This window comes from Eptesicus fuscus, chromosome 11 (genome assembly GCF_027574615.1).
Source record: "Eptesicus fuscus isolate TK198812 chromosome 11, DD_ASM_mEF_20220401, whole genome shotgun sequence".
NCBI classification, from domain to species: domain Eukaryota; kingdom Metazoa; phylum Chordata; class Mammalia; order Chiroptera; family Vespertilionidae; genus Eptesicus; species Eptesicus fuscus.
Genome location: NC_072483.1, coordinates 3,481,596 through 3,506,248, shown reverse-complemented (window position 1 = coordinate 3,506,248; position 24,653 = coordinate 3,481,596). Strand labels below are relative to the sequence as shown.

Here is a 24,653-nt window from a genome sequence, read left to right as displayed (position 1 = left end):
ACATTTTATACAATTTCAACCTAGCAAATCAGTGGGCTACACATCTTCACTCAAGCAAAAGTGGAAGAGGTTGATCCTTCTCCAGTCTGCAGTTGTGGGCCTTAAGCCAATCAGCAGTTCAATTTTTGAGGCACTTGCAACAGGCCAAGAATGCCATATGCCCCATTTTAGATCACTAGAGCCAAGCAAGGACTTATTATTTGACTTTCATCGACAGTGAAAGCTTGCAACTTTTGGGTGACTTTAAAAATGAGAAGCTATATTATATGGAATTGATGTGCATAAGCAACAACAAAAAAGTAAAACTCATGGACATAGGTAACAGCATGATATTGCCAGAGGGAAGGGAGGCGGTGGGAGATCAAAGAAGGTAAAGGGAAAAAAAATGGTGATGGAAGGAGGCTTGGCTTGGGTTGTTCTAGTTGAATAACTTACTACCACAGAGAAATTTATTGAAAGATGAAATGATAGGAAATATATGACCGAGTATGGAATTATGTTAGAAATGGTGAACATGTTCATTTCCTCTTCTCATGCCCATGAGAAGATGCTCAGTCAAGGGAGAAACTTCTCAACTCTCTTATGCATGTTTGTCCCTGTGATTAGATATTATGGTGGAATGTAGCACACATTTAACACACTGCTGTAGTCTTGGGGTATTTCTGAAGACTCTGTGTTGTCTATACTATTTCTTTATTAATCTTGTATCTGGATGTGGAAAATTCTGAAGCATTAAATGATTTCAAAACCATAAAATGGAGGCAAGCCAGGTCCCTCAATCACCATATGGTGTTAAGTTACAAAAACGAGAACACCTACAATGGACTATTACAGAGGGAAGAAATAAACTTATGAAATTGGGGTTTAATTACTGAGTAGTTGCTGATACTCTAATTAATACTAAATTAAGTGATGATCAATAATTTCTATACCAGCTATTTCTATGTTCATTCTATTATTAATACACTAGAGTCCTGATGCATGAAATAAATGCAAGAATAGGCCTTCCTTCCCCTGGCTGCCGGCACCGGATTCCCTCTGGCACCCGGGCCCAGGCTTTCTTCACAGCTCCACTTCATCCAGAAGATTGTCCAGAAGGACGTCCGGTCTAATTAGCATATTAAGCTTTTATTATCATAGATTACTGGGAGAATGAACAAGTAAATAGACCTTATTTCTTTTACAATATTTTTTCTTTTAAAATATAAATGAATAAAACCTTTAAAACTAATTCCCTGGAGAAAAAAATAACTTTTATTTTACCATACATCCCATTATAAATAATTACTATTAGAATAATTATCTCAGCATTATACCCATGAGCAGCTTAAAATCATCTAGTCTTACTTTAAAGGAAATTCCAGACAGATGACAATGCCTAGGAGGATCAGGACTTGGATACCTGCAGGGAATTGTGAGCGGTTTTGACTTGGGATGTGCTGAGCCTATAATGTGATGCGAGGATTTTGAGCAATGAAGCTTGGATGTTGGCAGGCTTTAGGTCAAGAAGGACATTAAGGCCAACCTAAGGAGTTTAGGCATACCCTGAAGAGAGCAGGGTCGCTGAAGGGTCATAAAGGAAGGAGTCAGGATTTTGTTTTAGAAAGGTCACTCTAGGCTTCAAATAAAAGTTATCTAAATAAGTTCTCTTCTCTTTGAAATCAGGTGAAAACAAAAAAATGAGAAACAGAAAATACATGAACTATGAAAAGCTAACCAACTTCAAACCATAATCTACTTATAAAGTTCTGCTAACTTTAGTGAAAATTGGTCAAGTAAAGAAGCTGAAAACAAATTCAAGCCACAGAGGCATTCGAAACATGGAACTCCAAATGTTGTTTGCTTATTGAGAATCCACCGTTAAGATCAACAGGTTTTGGTGAGTGGAAACATTCCCCGAGCATTCCACAGCTTTCTCTCCTGACATTGCAGGTAAGGTGCTCCCGAATGAAGAAACAGGCAGGCACTGCATTTTCACAAGAAGAAAGTTGCAGAATTGAGGATAAAAAGCATATCAAGTTGAATATCTTATTTTGTTAATGATAAATAAATGCCCAATAGATTAATAAAGGACCTGTGACATAAAAGGCATCATTTAAACCCAATTAAATTCCTGATGGTCCAGAGAGGAGTCCAGCTTCCAAGAGTTTAGGCTCTGTGACAAGGATTAAGAGGTTATGAAAGATAATCAAACAGTCCTGGGTCAGGTCATTTCCTTGATTTCTCTTTCCCACTGTCTGTTACCAATGAATGAGGAAAAAAAAAAAAAAAAGGTACCCGAGATGTATAATAAACAGATATGTACCAGCATGAACCCATGTAAAGACACTATACAAAAAAGTGAAGTGAGCAAAAATACCAGAATAAATAAAAAGATCAATTACACAGTAAGTCAAAGTATAATATACACAATAATGCTTCACAAAACCTGGCCACAACTGAGATAATTGTTTTCAGAGAGGCCATACTAGAGGCAGAAAGCCCAGTAATAAACTGATTCTTTAAAGTGCCCCCATCATAAATTTGGATGCTGAGAGTAAAAATGTATAAAACAGGGCAGGCTCCTTTTGAATGCCTTTGTTTTTTAGGTATTTGCATGCACAAGGCTTGGGTTCATCTTTGCCACCTACTCAGACTCAGTTTTCAGAAGAGTACAATAAGGCTAAGGAGGCTCAGCCATTTGCCTGGGCAGCTTGAGGAAAATGTAATAATTAGACAGTTTACAAATATGAACCCAAGAAATATGAGGAATATGAGGTGTTTACTAGTATAGACAAGTCTCTGGTATGATTGTCTCACTTGGGACGAGAAAAATTACAAGATCACCAAGGCTCTTGCTTCCCCAGGTGCCCTCACCACATAATGAGGGTGGTATTTGTTTTAATTAAAAGCACCCTACTCCAAAAAATACTCCACACATTTCTTAGGGCCTACTCTGGGTTTAGTACTTATTTAATGTTTCAGAAGATTTGATGTACCATTTTCTAAATATTTTGACAGAGAATTTAATCTTCTCAATGTTAACTGATGACTATTTTGTCTGCCTCTAACTACAAGGCTCCTAGGGTAGTCTAGTCATATTTCCTTTATCCAGTACTTATAGGCCAGCTCATTTCAGAAGTGAGTACTTTAGTAGTTTATTATTGTATCATTTATTTTGTGATAAGCCAGTAAGGTCTAGAGTGCATCTTATATTAGAACCTTTTAATATTTCTTCAGCAAAACAAATTAACATTCACTCTATCTGGGACAAATAAGGTCTATAAAGAGCTTGCATTATTTCAGGTCAAGTGTTATCATAAAACTAGAGGCCCTTTGCATGAAATTTGTGCACACGGGGTGGGATCCCTCAGCCCTGCCTGCACCCTCTTGCAATCTGGGACTGCTGGCTCCTAACCACTGCCTGCCTGCCTGATCACCCTTAACCACTTGCCTGCCTGCCTTATCACCCCTAACCACTGCCTGCCTGCCTGATCACCCATAACTGCCTCGGCCTCCACCACCATGGCTTTGTCAGGAAGGACATCCAGAATGACGTCTGGAAGGTCATTCAGCTGTCTGATCTAATTAGCATATTACTCTTTTATTATTATAGACTAGAGGCCCCTTGCCAGAAGATTCCTGCAATAGGGCTTCCTGCTGCGGTCTCTGCTGCCCCGCCTGCTTCCCTCCCTTCTCCACAGCCCCTCCAGCTTCTCTCCCTTCTCCCCACCCTGCCTGCTTCCCTTCCTTCTCCCTGCCCCACCTGCTTCCCTTCTCCGCCACCCCGCTTGCTTGCTTCTCCGCAGCTTCGCTCCCTTCTGCAGCGCTTGGCTTCTTTCTACGCTGTCTTCAGTCTTCGCTCTGGCCTGGGTATGCAAATTAACTGCCATCTTGGTTGGGTTGATTTGCATACTTGCCCTGATTGGCTGGTGGGCGTGGCTTATGGGTGTAGCAAAGGTACGGTCTATTTGCATGTTTCTCTTTTATTAGAGAGGATGAGTTTGCAGAAAGTTTTTAAGATTCTTGAAATTTTGTAAACCCAAATAGGGAAGGTATTATAGATCTGTGTTTCTATAAACCTAAAGTGACCATGCCACTCCCCTGCTTCCAATACTTAAGTTGCTGCCCAAATACTACATAATAAATATAAAAACTCCTAAAATGGTACAAAAATTACCTGTGTTTTTGTTCTATATTTCTGAGACAGAATTCTATTTGATAAATTCTTGCTTTGATGTTATGGTCTAGCAATAAGCAACCCCTTACTATTTTCTTGTATGAGTTACTCCTTATATTTCCAAGGAAATCTCATACTTTTAGTCACCTCATTTGGTGTACTTATTAGACTGACAATCCTACTTTTCATTTTGCTTTGCGTACATAATTTAGCATGTATTTTAAGGCTCATCCAGATATCAATGTCACAGTAAGCCTGCCCTGACAGAGCATCTTGCAAATCAACCATTCACTCCAATGCTTACACACACACACACACACACACACACACACACACACACACACCACATGGCCCAGCTGAGTTCAGTGTCTTGTCCCTATGCTGTAATTCTTTATGATCTTATTTATAATCTCTGTCAGTGTATTTACTATAGTGTACCCTATATTTTTGTTTTTGTCACTTTTTCTTTGTCCAGGTTGAGGTTTTAAGAAAATGACTATGCTTTTCTCATCTTTGAATCCTTAAATTTTATAAGACAGGTTCCAGTGTTTAAAAGTGTTCATTATTGAGGGGAAACATAAAAGCATAAGAACGAATAAATGAGTGAGTGAAATACTGAGCGAATGAGTTTGCTGTAATGGGAAACCTTTTGATTCTGTCTGTTTGTGAGGATATGTGGACAGAGGCAATGTGCTTGCTCATGTTTGACAAATGTCTCCACGTTTCCTGGATTCTTCAGTCATTTGAACAATGTTAAGTGACAAACTCATCAATTTGTCACCTGCTCTGAGTGCCTAATCTATATATCAGCAAGTCCATGAATCATCCATATATTTTTGTGATTGTGGGAATAGGGGGGTGGAGGTAGAAGAGAGTAAGGGGGGATAAATGGTGATAAAAAAAAATAAATAAATAAAAGTAGTTTATATTAGCGGTAAGTGCCTTATAGAAGACATTGTTAAAGAATGGCCAGCTAGTGTTAATGGCATTCTGCTATCTGAACCATCAGCACCACCCAGGAGATCATGTGTATCCCCAAATAACATGTAGAATAAGTTATTGTTTAAATACAGTGCATTTGACATAGGTGAGTTCTAATTTCAGTGAGTTCACTGAAAAATAGATCACCATAACTACATAGAGCTGAGACAATGGGACTTGGTTGTAAAAACTTTATACTCATGTTTTCACTGGATCTACTGTCAGCAAATAGAGCTATTTTTTAATGAGTGAGATGTTTGGATATGAAGTATGTTCAAGGTTTAAAACACTGCAATTTTCCTTGTTTTCCCTCTGCTTAAGGATGATGCTTAGCTCTACTTGGCTGGCTTTGACTAAAGATGTGAGGACAAAGCCTCTGGCTAGAAGGCGGTGGTTAAGGGTGAGTGCTTTGGATGATCTGTCCCTTCTCTGCCTCCTTGTTAGCCCAGAGCCCAGAGAAAGCTATTTAATGACTCACTCTTCTCCCCGCTGTTAACAGGGAAAGTGAAGTTAGACCTCGGTCCTTGAATTCAGCTAAGAAAGAATTCAGAGTCAAGAACTCTATGCAAGAGAAATTTTATTCATCAAGTAAAGCAAAAGTACACTTGAAAGAAAAAATAGAGCAGGTGGCTCAAAATGCTGCTCCAGGATGCTGGCAAGGACTCCTTTTGGCTGGGAGGGGCTGATTACTTCATTCTTCCAGATGGCCAAGTGAGTCCTGTCCTGGCGACCTCTGCTGAGTCATATGAAGCTTTTATCCAGACCCTTGTTCCTCTTTTAAAGAGGTCAAACTGCATGATAGGAACACACCAGGGGAGGAAAGATTGCCCTGGGGGTGAGGTCCTAGGCGATAATCCTTGTTTTCCCAGTTTTGTCCTTTGCTAGGTGAGGTCCTAGGCGATAATCCTTGTTTTCCCAGTTTTGTCCTTTGCTAGGCAGCTGATACTTTCCACCCTGGTGACAGTCCCTAGCTGGACTATGGTTCCCGCTCTGCTCAGGCCTAACTGCCTACTCTATCACTTCTCCTATTTAAAAAATGACACCAACATGTGCCAGCATTGGAGCACTAGGATTCCAGATTCAAATAAAATAGGATTTCTACTTTCTAGCAGCTCATTAGAAAACTCAGGATAATCCTAGCTACCTTGCAGGGTGTGTTGACAATATTCGACCCAAAGGAGGGGCTCACAAATGGGTAGCGCTCCCTCTCTCTCTCTCTCTCTCTCTCTCTCTCTCTCTCTCTTCAAACTGGCTACTTGGCATCCTAGTAGTTCTGCGAGGTCTTTAGACCGGAGAAGATAAAAGGTATTACCCAGACTTGTCGATTTTCTGCTAATTAACATTTTGATAGAAAAAAAAAAAAAAGATTGGTTGGGAATAAAGACATACCTGAGATCTATATCCTACCTTATAATAGAGAAACATGCAAATTGACCGCACCTCCACTATGCCCATGATTGGGCCTGCGAGAGGCTGGGGGCGGGACTCCGGGTGGCCTATCCGGCTGTTGAGAAGACCAAGATGGCGGCGCCCAATCCTCTTAGTTCCGGGGATCCCGGGGGCGATTGCTTCCCTGAGGGGGGGTGGCCGGGCTGAGCCAGGAGCTCCCTGGGAGTCCCGGGGGTGATCGCCACCTGGGGGGGGCATAGCCAGGCCGAGCCAGCTGCTCCCCGGGGCGGGGGTCCCCGGGCGATCGCCCCCCTGGCCTAAATGGCTGGTGCTGAGAGGGATCAATGGGGCCCGTGGAAGGAATGGGTGGTAGTCGACCACCAAGGGCATCTGCAGCAGCCGGATGCAGATCTCTGGTCCGCGTTCTCCAGGTTGGCCTCCGTGGGGTCCGCGTCACACCCATAGTGGCCGAGTGGGGACACTGGCATCGTAGCCCCAGCAGGAGGCCAGCTTCCCAAGCCAGGCTGCCGAGGGAGGGAGGGCCTCTGGGCTGGGAGCATTCCCCCACCCCAGCGGACAGGGCACAGCGAGCGAGCAGCAAAGAGCTACTAGCGGTGGTGGGTATGGTGGCCTGGCTTCCAAGTGGCTGGCTTCAGCTGCTGTGGCCTGCACTGAGGTGGCTGGTGGTGGGGACAACTGCGGGAGCGCATCCGAGGCTGGGGCACTGGGAGACGTGGGACTGCAGCCCAGAAAGCGAGGCTCCGGAGGACCTGGTCACCGGCCCCCGGCATTGAAGCCGCCTCCTACAAGATGTATCCTAGCCTAGGTGTGTCGGAAGCAGGTTCAGGGACCTCTCCCTTTGCGGCGCCAGAGCCCAGGCCTGCCAGCACCCCAGAGGAGACCCCTGCCAGGATCAGGGGCCTGACCAGTCTCTAAACCAGGGCGGCCATTAGCCCAGGCCTGCCAGCACCCCAGAGGAGACCCCCACCAGGTTCGGGGGCTTGACCAGCCTTCAAACTGTGGCGGCCCCTAGCCCAAGGTGGCCTCCTGGCTGAGGATGCCTGAGTCTGTTCTTGACCTAGGACTAGGCTCTCCCTACAAGAGACTCAGAAGCCGCCAGAGTCTAACTGCCAGTCTCTGGGAGTGCATCCACTGTCCACCAAAAAGTAGGGCCATCAAACCATTCAGTCTCAGTGCAGGCACAGGTCCGTGGCTGACGGGGTGGAGGCCAGACCAAATCAAAACAGCAGAAACACCCTGCCCACCTGGGCAGGTACTGCTGTAGTCCACGTGGCCTGGGCAGTGTAGAAAGCGCTACCTTCTCCCAGGTCCTGTGCTGGCACCGCCGCCTCGCTCACCCTCAAGCCCCCCTGAGTCCTGACAGCAAAGTGTGTGGGGCATTCTGCAGGAGTTGTGCCGTTCTGGGTGCTTTTGCCCAAAGACACACTTTGGGATGAATTCAGAGCCACATCTCATTTCCCATGAGACTGGAAGAACCATGTAAAAGGATTTTGACAAAAGCTTTCCACATCTGTTTATTCTTTTGAATCCATAAAACGACCTAAAGAAAAGCATTCGGGCCACCTAAGAAAGAATGCACTTTCTGGCCAGAGCACGCAGGATTCTTTTGCCCAACAGGTTAAAGGGAGCAGAGCTGGCACAGTGGGAATGGCCCTGGTGCCCTATGAGGAGACCGGGGAAATGGGGTTGCCGAAATTCCATAAGCCTCTTGCCACCTTCTCCTTTGCAAACCACACCATCCAGATCCACCAGGACTGGAGGCAACTGGGAATCACAGCCGTGATTTGGGACATGGTGAGCAAATCTTGAGGGGCCTCTGAAAACATCTGCAATTGATTATAAGACTGGTCTTTATTTAAAAAGAAATAAAAGAACAGCTTTGTTGAGATATAACCCATATACTGTACATGTCACCTAAAGTGTACAATAAACTGTTTTTTTAAAGTAAATTCAGAGTGGTACAACCATCACCATGCTCAATTTTTAAATATCTTCATGACCCATCCCCTCCAAAAAAAAAAAAACTTCTACCCACTGGAATCACTTTCCTGATCATCTTCCCCAAAATAGATTGCACTTTAAAGGTGGGTAAAGGAAAGTTGAGGGAAGTTAAATCACTGCACAAAGGATATTGTAAGATGACAAAGTCCAAAGTGAAGATCATGTGTTTTCTTTAAAAAATATAGATTTTTAAAATTTCAGAAAGGGAGAGGGAGAGAGAGATAGAAACATCAATGATAAAAATCACTGATCAGCCGAAACCGGTTTGGCTCAGTGGATAGAGCGTCGGTCTGCGGACTGGAAGGTCCCAGGTTCGATTCCGGTTAAGGGCATGTACATTGGTTGCGGGCACATACCCCGGTGGGGGGTGTGCAGGAAGCAGCTGGTCGATATTTCTCTCTCATCGATGTTTCTTCCTCTCTATCCCTCTCCCTTCCTCTCTGAGAAAATCAATAAAATATATTAAAAAAATAATAATAATCACAGATCAGCTGCTGCCCACAGGCCCCCTACTGGGGATTGAGCCTGAAACCCAGGCATGTGTGCCCCTGATCAGAATCAAACCTGGACTCTTCAGTCCACAGGCCGATGCTCTATCCATTAAGCCAAACTGACCAGGGCCATGTGTTTTCTTCAAGTTCTGCGTGGTTGTAATGGTCCCCAAATCTATACTAATAAAAGGATAATATGCTAATTAGAGTGGTTGTCTTCCGGACATCTTTCCAGACAAAGCCGCAGTGGCTACAAAGGCCAAGGCTCAGGCAGCCATAACCAGCTGCAGTGGCAGCAGCATTGGGGTTATGGGGGTGGTGCCTCCAGAGGGAGGCCAGACTGAGGGCCAAGGCACAGGCAGTTTGGGGTGACCAGGCTGATAGGGGAGGGCAAGGTAGGGGCAATCAGGCTGGCAGGAGATCAAGATAGGGGCCAGCAGGCAGGCAGGCAGTGGGGTTAGGGACAATCAGGCAGTCAAGCAGGTGAGTGGTTAGGAGCCAGCGGTTCTGGATTGTGAGAGGGATGTCCGACTGCTGGAATTTCGTGCACTGGGCCTCTAGTATATATATAAGGCTCATATGCAAAGTGTCCCCTTGGGAGTTCAAATGCTTGCTATGACATTCAATGACCACCAGGGGGCATAGCAAAACATGGCGGGCAACCAGCACAGCTTCAGGTTGCTGAGGGAGCCAGGGAAGGAGGAGGCAGGGAGGCGTAGAATCTGGTTGGCCCTGATTGCTGGCCAGGCCTAGGGGCTGCCCACCAGTCCCCCCAGATGATTTTACAGTGAAACCCTTACCTTCACACCTGGAAAGGAAGACTGGGTGAAAGTGGAGAGCTGTCTTAGTTCAACCAAGTCATTTTTTTCTTACTTAAAATCTAAATTTTAATTTTAAAATGCTAATGTTCCTAGAAATCAGATTTAATCAGGTATAAAACACCAAAAAATAAAACAACAACTGTGAAAAACACCAAAAAAAAAAAAAAAAAGAATTTCATGCACTGGGCATCTAGTTAATATAATAATTTAATATAAAAGGTACCAAATGACTAAATATCTTATCTCTAGATATTTCATTTTCATCCAGTTGATTGGGTTCTAAAGTTTTATTTCACAGGCTCTTCCAACTGAATGAGTCTTACAGAATTTTGCAGGGAGAAAGCTGAGGCCCACAGAGGACTTGTGAGCAAAAGGAAATAAGTTGATGCACAGGGGTAGATGGAGAACTGCACACTCCTTACCCAAGACGCCTGGATTACATCTTTACACCTGGAAATCAGTGCAGTGAAGGAGACAGGAAGGAGCAGATAAGGCAGGAGGACGGCTGGGTGAAATGTGAAGCCTAGGGACGCCAGGTCACCAGATGGCACTGTAGGGAGCACTGACCTCAGAGGAGAGGTTCTCCACTTCTGTTGCTATAACACCACCACCTTGGTCACACTGGTAATTTACTAGCCAAACAGATGCAAGAGCTAGTTAAATGGTTTCACCAACAGGGCCTCACAATTTTCTTGTTTTGAAAAGTAATGGTGAGTTCATTCTAATTTTATTTTGGCTATCTTTTCAATATTTAAACAGTGACAATTTAAAGGTCTGTGTAATGCGGAAAGGTAGATGCTGGCCAGCCTGCTGGAGGAGGTCAGGATTTACTGTGTCATGGCTAAAGGAGAAGGTTTCATTGTCTGAAATCTGCTCATAGCATTGTTATTATTTTCTTCACTTGATCCTTACAGTAACAGTTAGGTTTCCAAAAATGCTTCCACTCAGACTTGAAAACACACATTAAAAACTGTGAAGCCATTAGGTAAAATGCGAGATCCTGGAGTTCCACACAAAGTGACATTACAGCTGCGCATATAAAGAGAATTGACGTGAATTAAATTCCATAATTCTGAAGATGCTCCAAAGCAGAGTGGTAGCTTCTAAAGTCAATTTTAAACTGAGTGAAGAGAAGTGAAATCCCCACATCTTCTTTCTGCTCCACAAGGTGGGTAGACAGCAGCAGCACACAGCTTCCACTGGAAAGAAGATAAATGGCAGGGTTTGTCTTGACGTGACAAGAATCATGTTTTTGTCACTACCATTTTACTTCAAACAGAATAGATAAAGAGCACACATACCTTTCTTTATAAAGGCTGTTTCTTTAATCAGGATTCCTTCAGCTTCTCTCTCCAAATATATTGTTGTAAACCCAGCATCTTCAGTACTCCTTCGGGTTCTGTCCCCTCCGTTTATCACTTCCGTCCTTCTGTGATTTCTTCCTCTTGCACTTCCGACATAGTTTGTGAAGTTCCTTTTACTCCTAAAAGGACTTTTTTATTTACCATCTTGAATTGTCATCACCATAGAGACAATGGATAGGAAACATAATTTAAAACCATGAGATGTTTGCTACATTGTGATTCCACTCCAATGTTCTTCCCAAGCTTAACGTGGGGAAAGTGTATGGATTAAATTTGGATTATATAGAATAAATCAGTGACATAGGGTTTATCTGTGTGGCTTTATCTGTATATAATTTGAGGGAGGGGAAGTTTCTTTTGGCTATTTGCATTGTAACTGTTGTTCTAAGTTATAAAATAAATGCTCAGTAAATGTCTGAATAATTCACTTAACTATTCCAAACCTTGTCTATAATTACAAAGTTTACCTTGTATGACTTTATATGACCACAACTACAAATCTAACAGCCAGGAAATAGACACACATCCATCATCTTAACTTGCAGCTCCTTCGTGTAGTTCTTCTTTCTTTTATAAGGAAGAGTGTTGGAAGATGCACTTTCCTGCACTTAGACCCTCTCCTAAAATTAGAATGCAAGGTGAATAACTCCAGGCTGTGTAATTTGCTTTGAATAACAAATTGCATTCACATGCATGCATCCAGTAAGTGCTTTAGGATGGTAATGGCTATGATGATCACTCACACCAAAAAAGATTGAGTGAAAGTTGGAAGGATGGTGTTTATGAAGTAAAATTGAAAGAATTAACATGTTTATTATGACCTAGCAATAGCTAGGGGAAAACTATTCATAAACATTCTTATTTCATTCCATTTCTGCATGTATCTGATTCTTATTATAACAGCCCCAGGCAAGTTACAATAATGAGAACAACATATGGCACTTGAAGAGTGCCAACGCCAAGGAGAGAGCATGATTTACAGGGCACTACTGGGGGAAGTAATGGGGCAAACACTCGTTGTTAAGACTAGGAAATTGGTTCCAGAAGATAGTTAGATCTTATTTCTGTGTTCTGTGAAGTCTATCCTGTTCATATTATTTTTGTCATCATTTTTTCTATTTGTTTTCTTTATTTTTAAACATACTGACCATTGAAACAGGTTTTGAGTATCGCCTAAGAATAACAGCTAAAGTTCTGTCAGTTCCAGCCAAGATAGATTCTGTGAGACATAAAGAAGCATGGACTCAGTTTCAGGTCAGTGGAGTTATTTCTACACAATGAAAAAGGGAAGACAAACATCTTATAAATGATAAATTCTAGCCAAATAAATTGTTATTATATAGGAAGATAACATAAATGTTTGGCTCACTTTTTAAAAAATGTCTAGATTAACTAATTAGGGTTGTCATCAAAGTTATTGGGAAATGTTGATAGTGGTTGTGTAATCCTCACAGAATCCTAAAACTAATTTAGATAATTATTTCCTTACTAAATATTGAGACAATGTCTTCACTCAACATTCTTCAAGAGCATGCTTTTTTTAATTAAAAAAAAAAAAGTCTTGCAACCCAGAATTTTAGAAAACGTGTTTGTTAGCTTGCTTGTTTTAAATCTCACTAAAGTTGTCCATAGCCCCATGAAGAACAAGGCTGTGTCCTAAAGGGTTTTGCTAGAAAGAGGAGTTTGTGTCAAACAACAAAAAACAGTTTACAAAAACAATTTGATCCATGTATTGCTTCAAGATGCCTCCTTAAGAATGAGCAGTGAGGCTCAGTTGTTTGAGTGTTGTCCCATGCTCCAGGAGATTGCTGGTTCAATTCCTTGCTGGAACACATGCCCAGGTTGAGGCTTTGTCCCTAGTAGGGGGCATACAGGGAGCAGCTGATCAATATTTCTCTCTTATTAATGTTTCTCTTTCTTCCTTACCATTCCTCTTACTCTATCTAAAAATCAACGCAAAATAATAAAAAAAATTAAAGGGTGTCACGTCTCTAACAACTGAAGAGGTTTATTTTAAGAAAGAATTAGTGTAGTCATCTCACTCGGTTGTGAGTTGTATTAATGGGACATACACACCTGAAGTACAGGTTCTCTTTCATAAAATGCAGTAGAAACTGAGTGATTTGCAGGTGGGGGAGGTGAGGAGATATCAAATGAAACTATAGCTGTGAGATTCTACACTAGGCAGGTAAGAGCTAGAGCCTTAGATTCCTATTTGTAAAAGAGTCACACAATAATACTTAATTAATAGAAATTTGGGCCAAAACCAGTTTGGCTCAGTGGATAGAGCGTCGGCCTGCGGACTCAAGGGTCCCAGTTTCGATTCCGGTCAAGGGCATGTACCTTGGTTGCGGGCACATCCCCAGTGGGGGGTGTGCAAGAGACAGCTGATCAATGTTTCTCTCATTGATGTTTCTAACTCTCTATCCCTCTCTCTTCCTCTCTGTAAAAAAAATCAATAAAATATATTTTAAAAAAAGAAATTTGGGAGGATACTTTTGATAATATATGAAAAATAACACATTAAGTGGAGTAAGATGACTCAATGGTTTCACTACTGGAAATGTTTCTGGTCCTAAATTTTGGAAATAATGTAATTTTAAATAAATATATATGAAATGATATATATTTTCTTCTATTGGAAAAAGTTATTTTTTGTTAATTCTTTGGTAAAAATAACAATGAATAAGTAAGTGTATTCAATACAATTCAAATAAAGAGCTTTCCTATATAAAACTTATACCATTGTAACTAGCTAGTTATTAATAACTAGTGGCCTGATGAACAAAATTCGTGCATGGGGGGTGTCCTTCAGTCCGGCCTGCACCCTCGACAATCTGGGACCCCTTGGGGATTGGGCCTAAACCGACAGTCGGACATCCCTCTAGCAATCCAGGACCACTGGCTCCTAATCACTCACCTGCCTGCCTGTTCGCCTCTAACTGCCCCCCACCCTGCTGGCCTGCTCACCCCCAACTCCCCCTCCCAGCCTGCCTGCCCACCCTGCCAGGGTTCTGTGATCAATGATGCACAGAGGGAGGCCCTGCCCACCAGGCTTGGGCTCTGTGATCAATGGCAGAGCAGAGGGAGTCCCTTCCCACCAGGCCTGGGCTCACCATTGATCCCCACCCACACGGAGGCCCTGCTCACCTTGCTGGGGTTCTGGGATCAATGGCAGAGCAGAGGCAGGTGTTTCCCACCCGGCCTGTGCTCTGCCATTAATCCCCAGACGGTCATGCAGAAGGTCTCTCATCCTAATTAGCATATGACCCTTTTATTAGTATAGATAGGAAAGGAGCAAAGGAACAGTCAGACATTATAGGCGAGTCATTTGGGCAGCTTTGCTAGGAAGCTGCATTTCCCACTCCCCAGGGGACTGGACAAAGAGAAGATAGACACATGCCCAGTAAAGTTGGGGTGACTAAGGAAGATGCCTGTCAATCACATGTGGGGACAGAAATCATTGGACAGAATGGGCATGGCCAATGCAAGTGGGCAAACATTTGGGAATAAGTAATCCCCTCCAAGCATGTCAAACTCATGGATGGTGGGACCCATGCTTCCAGCAGCAATGAACCCCTCTCCTACCCATGAACAGTTCTTCCCTTTGTTGGATACCCTGCCTCCCCCAATTGCTGCTGGGGGTGGAGTTCTTGCCTTGTCCAGAGAAAAGGAATTTTCTGAGACTCCTACGGGAGGATGTAATATAGTAGAGAGCTTTATTTTCATAGAAATACACCCTTGAGTTTCCAAAGTCACATTTCCTTAGTCCAGTCATAGAAGAAGTGCAGCTGGGGCTTCAGCAGAGCTAAACTCAGAGCCAGTGGCCAGAGTTCCCTTTCCATATTGAAACTGGGTCCAGTCCAGCATCAGGCTGGCTTAGCTTGTGTTTCCCGCTGCAATCCATCAGCCCATTGCATGTGGCATGCACAGGGCCACACGGCTATGGAGGAAACACAGGCAAGAGAGCCCACAAGCCAAAAGCCAAGAGCACCAAGAGCACCAAGGAGCAACAAGAGAGACAACCCCATTGTTTAGGGGATTACTTTTTCCCAAATGTCTGCCCACTTGCATTGGCCATGCCCATTCTGTCCAATGGTTTCTGTCCCCACATGTGATTGACAGGCACCTTCCCTAGTCACCCCAACTTTACTGGGCATGCGTCTATCTTCCCTTTGTCCAGTTCCCTGGAAAGTGTGATGAAATGCAGCTTCCTGGTGAAGCTGCCCAAATGACATGCCTTTAATGTCTGCCATTCCCTTTGTTCCTTTACTCTTATTAAAATCTAGCTAATTACAATGGTATCAAACCATCTGCAAACTGAAAGACTTCAGCAAGATTAACCTTTTTAACTGATGACAGAGTCTGGTAAGTCACAAGGCAGGGCTGATTTGTTAACTGAAAACTATTGTAGCTAATAATAAATGTTGCTACAAAAAACAGTCATGGATATACAACTTCTAAATATGCATGAAATAATTTTAAGTTATAATCAGAATGGTATCTAAGATGTTCTTCCATTTGCAAAAGCTTGTAGGACAGAGCTGAAATTGTTCAGTTCTATTCAGAACCAATGAATATTTTATAGTAGTTCATCTCTAAGTTGTAAAAGATTTAGATCTTGAGAACATTAAAATTAACTTAAGAGATTAATGCATAATAACAAAAAAGTAGCTTCACTTTGAATTTAAAATCATGGGGAAACCTTGTTCTGAAATTGGCAGTCTGCCCCCAGCAGCATATCCCTGTCCAAAGCTGCTCTGCCATGATATTTTTCTCAAGTCATAGGTCAACAGAATTTTATTGTATTTATTTAAATAATCATCCTGACAATTGTTCCTTTGATGAAACAGCTATTTCCAAAAGGTTCTCTGGGACAAAAATGATGAAGATAAAGACAAGATGAACTCATCTTCCATAATTGTGCAGGACCCACCTGGGGAGGGAGAGAAATCTCCAGACATACGGAGTTCAGATTTTGGTGTGTATTCCAAAGAGTGCTTTCTTTCTTTGAAACATCAGAATTAATAACATGCTTTAAAAACCCAATGATAATACAGTCTTAAAGGCAAAATTGTTTGGTTGCTCCAGCTAATTTGGACCTCTTGTATGCTCAAAGGGATGAATTTATTTTAAAATTTCCAATGATAGGATCAGGTTGAGGATATGCTGGAATAAACAAGTCCCTGAAATGCCTTCAGTGAAGTAGAAATGGCATGTGATGACAGCATTTGTTTCAGTAGCAATCTCAAGGGACATAGCTAGAGCCGAGAGACTTGCCATCATGACCACAAGATAAGTGAGGCAGGCGTCACTGAAAAGACCCAAGGTCAAGTCTAGGAATGGTTTTGAATACATTGTTTTGATTTTGTGAGCTGGTTTACTTCTCTGAAAAGCAGTGATAATAATGTTTACTGGGCCAGTATGGAGATTACCTGTGACACTTTATGTGCCCAGCTCTATACCCAGAGCCTGTCGTACTTCCGATTATCTCCTCCATCCCTTCCTCACTGATAATGATGTGAAGTCCAAGGCAGTTTGCTAGCAGTAAACTATTTGAATTGCTTTCAGGAGTGAATTTTCTGTGTAGATCTGAATGTTAGTATAGATGTGTTTACCCCTGAGTGTGTATGTTAGAGAGGGCCAAAAACAAAAGATCTTTCTTGTAGAGAATATTGCCAGCCATCTTGTCAAACTGTTGATTAAAGTAGGCTAGATTAATGAGCTGACTTTCTCCTCTTCACCCATCACCAGCTCCTCTCAGGTCCAAACTTCCGATGAGATGGTGCACATCTGTGGTAGAAGGCACTGTTTCTATTCTTCAGCCTTGTGAGCTGATCCTGAGGGCCCAGAGTTGCAAGTCTTTTTTCTACTCACAGAGATGACATTGCAGTTTTTGTTCCTTGGGGCTGCAAATTAAAGCTACCATCAATTTTAATCCTAGTGTACTTGAAACTACTAAATTATAGTCCAAAAGGACCTAGTGGGACCAGCTTCAGTTTTCAAATTAATAATAATATGCTCCGGAAAGACCTAGCAGGCCCCACATATTGACTGGCTATGAAAACTTTAGCTGAGGAGAGGGAGGCCCACCGTGCAGCTCGCTATTCCCACCTGCAGCCACGGACTGCCCTGCTCAGTAGCTCCTGCTCTGCCCACTGCTTGTCCACAAGCTGCTGGCAGTGCCATCCAGAGAGAAGCCCATTGATGTCTGTGCTAAGAACAAGTTGCTAGAGGTCCAAGCCTCGGTGGGAAGTGGAAATGGAGCTGGGGCTCCAGACAACATTGTGCTGTCTTCTCTGCTGGAGAGATGCAGGGCTGAGACAGTTGTGCGGTACATTTAGCCTCTTGTTCTCAGAAGAATTTCTTCACACCCTTTCATCCTTCTCTTGATTATCTCCTCTCACACCAAGTAGCTCAAAAACAATTGACATGTCTCACCTCTAAGAGGTAGACATTAATATCTACCTCACTGGATTTCTGTTAAGATTGAATGTGATACTCGGTGGGAAATTCCTAGAACAGTGCATGGCACACAAAGACAGCTCAATAAATGGGAGATGCATTTCCATCATGGTATCTTTACCACCAAGAGACACATCTGTGGGTGTCTTTGTTTTTGATGTGTGCTGTCTTTTTAAATGAGAAGCTAAAACATAACATAGTCAAGAATCCTGATCTGTCACTGCCTGAGAATGTTTCTAATAGAGAGACTCTTTAGTATTATGAGCTTATCTTTCAATATGTTTTTTTTTTCCTTTTGAGTCTTTTGCAGAATTATAATGCTCAAAGGGAGGTAAGATAACTGTTAAAAATGTGCTTTGAAGAAGTAAGAAACTTCACAGTAAATTATTTAGATCTCTTGAGAGTGTGAAATAAGAGAATCATTGTAAAGCATCAGTTACCTTAATGATATCCTGTATTTTTGCATATAGAATGAGCCAAGTTCACCTGCCATAAATTGGCTTTTTATGTAAGATGTCAGAAGCATGTTCAATTTCACAGTGTTTAATCTCAGTCAAGAAACTCATGTCAACATAAAACTTAGAATCATTGTTATCCTACAATCTCAGATACAGAACTTCCAAGTTTATGTCCTGCCACACAGAATAGAATTCTCTTTTCTTTTGTGTTTGTCAGGAAATGTCTTTATTCTGCCAACATCGGGCAGTGAGCAGAAAGGTGGACCTGCATACCCGGTCGCACAGGAGTCTATCCACTTGCTGGTAAGTGTTCTCTGATCTGCTTCTGTTTCTTAGCCCAGTGATTTCCAAACAGTGGTCCCCACACGCTGTCAATGTGTCCAAGAACCCTCTGGAAAGCTTGTTAAAACAGTGATTGCTGGGCCTCGACCCAGAATGCCTGATTGTGTAGGTCTGAGTTGAGCCTGAGAATTTATATCTCAGGCACGTTCTCAAGCAACGCTGCTGTTGTTCCAGGGACACAGGGAAAACCACTGTCCTGGAGGCACCCCTCTTGCTGTGGATTCTGGAAACATATGACCAAGTGTTCAAGTTTCTGTTCATGACAAGTAAAATCCATACTGGCTTTTTTATGTGTTTTGTACTTCCTATTTCTCACTAAGATGCTTTGGTAAACCATGTGCTTCAAATTTTTGTTCAGAATATGGGATGAAAGGCTGGTAAACTTTTTCTGCAAAGGATTGGATTTTAATTATTTTCATCTTTGTGTGTGGTTCACAGAGGGCATCTATTACAAGTACTAACTCACATGTTGTAGTGTGAAAACAGCCGAGGGTGATATATAAACAAATGGTTGTGTCTGTGTTCCAATAAAATTTTATTTACAGACACTATGAATTTCATGAGATATTGTTTTTCTTTTGATTTTGTTAAAACACATAAAAATGTAAACAACATTCTTAATTCTTAGGACATAAAAAAGCAGGGGCCCCAGTTTTCTCACCCCTAGGATGTGTCACTGAGCCCAGTGCATCGGTGATAAATGAAGCCTTCTTCTAGAACCAGGCACAGAGGAGTTGGGACACCCTGCTACTCCTGTCCTGGCAGCAGGACTTTCCAAGGCCGATGGGGTCAGCAGGATGACCCGAGATTATTATATTGATAAACTACACCTTTGCCCCCAACCCCAAGTCAGATTCTTACTTTTTAGTGCTGAAAGGAGCTGACATATCTGTTTTGCAAGCAAGCAAATAAAAAATCTAAAGGCATTTGTGATTTTAATGCTCAGTGGGTTTTTGGAATCCCTACCTTTGTAGTGTCCAGCACAGTGCTGGGCAGAGCGGGTTCTTAGTGAACATTAGACATGAGAAAATGTGTCCTGATAGAGATATTCTCAATATAAATATATTAATAGCAGCGTTTTATTGTTCATATATAAAGATTAAGTCCATCACTCAATTGGCAGGAACCCTTTTATTATCTTTATCTATTCACTTTAACATTCTTTAAAGTCGCGCATAATATTTTTACTTCCCCAAATCGCTGCATTCCCTCTGTACGTCTATCTCATTGTGAACTTAAAGCTCCGGAGATTCGTTATCCAGTCTCTTGGTTGGAGGCTGCTGAAACATTGTTTACTTTCAGTCAGATTTGCTGCTGGGACTCTGCATTGTGGTATTCTGAAATGCAAAGCAGAAACCAAAAATGACATGGATTTGGTTCATGTGTACCTAACCTGGGACACAGGAGCTAGGAAGACCAAACTGATGGAACATGTGTTCACATCTGAGAGGAGTTAAATTAATCTTCTCACTGACTTTTAATCTCCAATTCAAAGTTACAGAATATGGATTTAGAAAAGAATGTCAACCTGTGCTGTGTATTCACAATGATTGTTTAATTTGTGACAAATACTGACAGGCCCAGCGAACCTGACCCCGTGCTTTCATTTGTGGTGCTTGTGTCACGGCTGGTTCTACTTGAATGATTTTCTTTAAACTGCATGAGACTGAGACTAAAGGCACTCGAGGCCAAAAGATGCATGTCTTGATAGAATGTACTAATTAATGAGGCAAAACAATCTCACCCTAAAGTAATGCATTATTGCTACACATGCTATTATAATTGAATTACATATTCTGTGGGGAGAAAAGAGCTATTCTGGATGTAAAATTAATTGTCATTTTATAAAGCTTCCGACAGTGTCACCAATGGAGGAACTCTGATTGAATATAAGTTGAAGGTGAGAGAGGCACTTTTCTATTGAAGCCTCAAAATCCACCCAGTGTGGGCTCCAACTTCCGCAGCAGCCTTTAGCCATGGAGAAGGTCATTGAGTGTTAGGAGTCACTTAGTAACCAAACATCGGTCCTTTATAGCTAAGATTTCTCATAGTACAGATGGAGCTGACCCATCTGCTCTTCCTACCACTAAGGACTAATTGAGAATGTAATACAAATCTAAAAACGTATCATTCTTACTATTATTATAGTAACTTTTCCTCGCCTGGATCTGTTTTGGATCCTGAGTGGTGGGTGCCATATTTGGGACCACGCATTCTTTTTTATGAGAAAATATAAAGTATAAGAGCCAAATTTCTTACACTTTAAGCCTGGCCAAGGCCAGCAAATGACAGTCTATTGTTGCCATAAGAATGACCTTCAGTGGGTGGGTCACATAGATTAAAGGCATGGAGTTAGAGGGGGAAAAAAAGCAAAAAGTGGAAAGTGTGCTACTCTATTTCTTGCATTAATATTTTAAAAGGGCATCTGTCTTTTTCTGACTGGCTTATTTCACTTAGCGTAATAATCTCCAGGTCCATTCCTGCTATTGCAAAGGGTAAGATTTCCCTTTTTATAGCTGCATAGTATTCCATTGTGTGCATGTACCACAGTGTTTTATCCACCCATCTACTGATGGATGACTCCATATGATATCACTTATATATGGAATTCAATGAACAAAATAAACTGAGGGACGAAATAGAAACAGAAGCATGGCTACATAGAACTGACTGACAGCTGTCAGAGGGTAAGGGGGGAGGAGGGGACTGGATAAAAAATGATTAAGGGCACTTCCTCCCTCCCCCGCGACAGCCAGGGCCGCCATTGTCGCTGCCCCCGGTCCTGGAGCTCCCCTGCCACCTGAAGAATTGCTCCCCAAGGCGATGCGGAGAAGACAGGAGGAGCTGGAAGAGGATAAAGACGAGCCAGATGAGACCCTGCCGGAGACTCTGGGGCCTGACGGAGATGTTTCCGGAGAGGATCCTGTCCTCGGCCGTAGCCACCTTTGATCTCTCCCTCCGTGGCTGAAAAGATGTGCAGGTTTGCAGGGCAGCCTTGTGCATGGGACAACTTCCTCATGATCCCGGCTCTTCCTGTTGCCTCGGAGAGGAGAAGCTGCAAATGGAGCAACAGCAGCAGCTGCATTAGCGGCAGATACTCCCAGGGCCTCACACAGGGCTGTCAGGAGGAACGCCAGGGGCTCTCCCTTCACTTCCTGGAAAGATCTAGATTGTTACTTCTCTATTTGACCTGTCTTGGTGGGAGAAGTTTGAGAATTCAATACTGTTTGAACTGCTATTTTTTTTTTTTTTTCTTTTTCTTTTTGACACCAAAACCATCTGGTTGGGAAATTTCCCCTTCATTGTCTCATGGAGAGACTCCCAGCTTGCAACTGTGCTCTCCAAGCTTCCCCGACTGACTTCTCTCCTCACTCTGACACCAGAGTGCCTGGATGAGGTTGGTCAGTCCAGCTGCGGCCATCCCGCCTCTGGCTGAGTTACTCCTAACCAGAAGCTCTCCTCGGTGTCTGCTGGTGGAGTAGGAACTGATGCCAGGGGAAGGATGTTCCCTCACCATTAACGACGGTTTTGTTTTGACATGCACACTGTATGAAATACAAAGTGCATCCCAGCTGTGGTGTGAAAGCAGCCACTGTGAGTTGCTATGTATGCTGGGAAAGAGGGAGGCCGGCAGCAGTTTAACCGCAGGATGGTTCTGTGGAGGGCAAGCGGGAGCTCACTTCTCCGCACATTTTGGCCATTAGACATGTGTGTGTGTGTCTAAAGAGAAAAAAAAATGTCAGTGCTCACTTTTGTAATGAAATATTTAAAATGAAAAAAAAAAAAAAAGATTAAGGGATTAGCCAAAGAACATGCTATATTCATAAGCCACAGACACAGACAACAGTGTGGTGATGGCCAGAGGTAAGGGGGGCAGGCAAAGGAGGGGGGAGGAGGCATCTGTAATAATGTCAACAATAAGAATCAAGTAAAAAAAGAAGATATATATATATATATATTTAATATATTTTAAAGACCAAAAAGTAAATAAAAATAAAGGAAACAGAGGCCTCTGCTGCGTTCTCCCATTTAGGCCTCTGCCGCCGGGTGTGGCAGCCCTGATGCTGCGGCCTGGCTCCTCCCCGTGATGCTCATCATCTCATCCACCACACCCTCGAAGTACCAGCACAGAGCCTCCCCCTCTTTCTTTGTTACTGGTTTGCTTATTTTTATTATTAGTTTAAATTTTGTTTTTATTGTTGACTCCATTGGTTTGCTTTTATTTTATTATTTTATTACATACATTTGGTCATTTAAGCCTCAAGGTTTGGAGTAAATGGAGTGAAATTCTACCAGACCAAAATCTGTTTATGCCTTTTTCCTGAGCCATTATTTATCACATCTCTCCATCAAATCTTTTATGTGCATTCATATCTTTTGATATAATTGCATTTTACTAAATTAATCTAAGATACTTTTCCAGTGCTCAGAGGATAAATGCTCTCCAAACAATTCACATTGAAAGTGATATGGTCATTCTCAACTTAAAGGAAATATTTTCTCTGAGTTCTAGTTTTCTTCCATGTAGAATATTAACTTCATAGATCTCAAAAATATCTAAGAAGTATTATCAATAAATCAACAAATGACAGGTGCTGGTGAGGATAGGGAGAAAAAGGAACCCTGGTGCACTGCTGGTGGGAATGCAGACTGGTGCAGCCACTGTGGAGAACAGTATGGAGTTTCCTCAAAAAATTAAAAATGGAACTTCCATTTGACCCAGTAATCCAACTTCTAGGAATACATCCCAAGAAAACAGAAACACCAATCAGAAGGAATATATGCACCCCTATGTTCATAGCAGCACAATTCACCATAGCTAAGGTTTGGAAACAGCCTAAGTGCCCATCAGCAGATGAGTGGATTAGAAAACTGTGGTACATCTACACAATGGAATACTACACTGCTGTAAAAAAAAGAAGGAATTCTTACCATTTGCAAAAGCATTGATGGACCTGGAGAGCAATATGCTAAGCGAAATAAGCCAGTCAGATAAAGATAAATATCACATGATCTCACTAATTTGTGGAATATAATGAACAACATAAACTGATGAACAAAAATAGATACAGAGACAGAGAAGCATCAAACAGACTGTCAGACTTCAGTGGGAAGGCGGGGTGGGGTGTGAGATCAACCAAAGTATTTGTATGCATGAATATAAGCAAAACCAATGGACACAGACACTAGGGGGGTGAGGGCATGTGTTGGGATGTGGGGTTGGATGGGGGAGGCCAATGGGGGGAAAAGGAGACATATGTAATACTATATGTAATACTTTAAACAATTAAAAATATCTAAGAATTTAAAGCATTAAACAATACCTTGGCATAAAGAAGATACTCAAAGGTATTATTTAGAAAAATAATGGAGTACCTGAGATTTGTGTGCCCAATTTTCGGAGAGAATGTCAAAAATCAAAACAGAACTTTTTTGTTCTTTGTAACTTCTAAGCATTATGTTAGATATAAAGAAATGCCTTTCTTATATATCAACCTGAGATTATAGAACCTGAAGGTAAACAGTAGTTTTCTGTTATTGTTCCTGGGATATGTCTGGTACAAAGCAAACCTTGTCCTTTCTGCCTCTCAAATGCCTACCTGAATTTCCAGCCTTAGTTCATTCCCAGCTCTTCCAACAAACCTTCCCTCATTAGTTACAGTCCCAGCCCTCTTGCCTATCTTGGGACCATTAGACTACATGGTATGATATATCACATTGCTAGTTATCAGTAGTTCCAAGCACTGGGAATGTAAAAGAAATCACTTGCATCTCATTATAAATATAGTTGAAATTTAATGAAGAGACTGCAATCATGCAGGGTTCATTCATGTCTTAACAACCTTTGGCTCCAAATATAGACATTTTTATGGGATCTGAACACTGTGCTGGACATCCAGCAAGCATTTCCTGTGGTGTCTATGCAACCACAGACTTGGTAACATCCTGAAGTGGGCTGTTAGAGCCTAAAGCAGGTTCCCAACATTTGCTCCTCCAGGCCTACACCCTGCCAGGCATGATATAGATCAGTGATGGCGAACCTATGACACGCATGTCAGCACTGACATGCGTAGCCATTTCTGATGACACACAGCCACTGAGGCAGCCGCATGCCGAGGATGAAACATTTGCGACTAGACTCCAAGACTCTAGTCGCAAAT

The 24,653-nt window shown here is 42.3% G+C and overlaps 1 pseudogene; it reads left to right on the top strand.

Moving 5' to 3' along the window:
• The first annotated feature begins 1,788 nt into the window (after nt 1-1,788).
• On the top strand, nt 1,789-22,172 carry LOC114228180 (mitochondrial import receptor subunit TOM22 homolog; annotated as a pseudogene).
• The last annotated feature ends 2,481 nt before the right edge of the window (nt 22,173-24,653 follow it).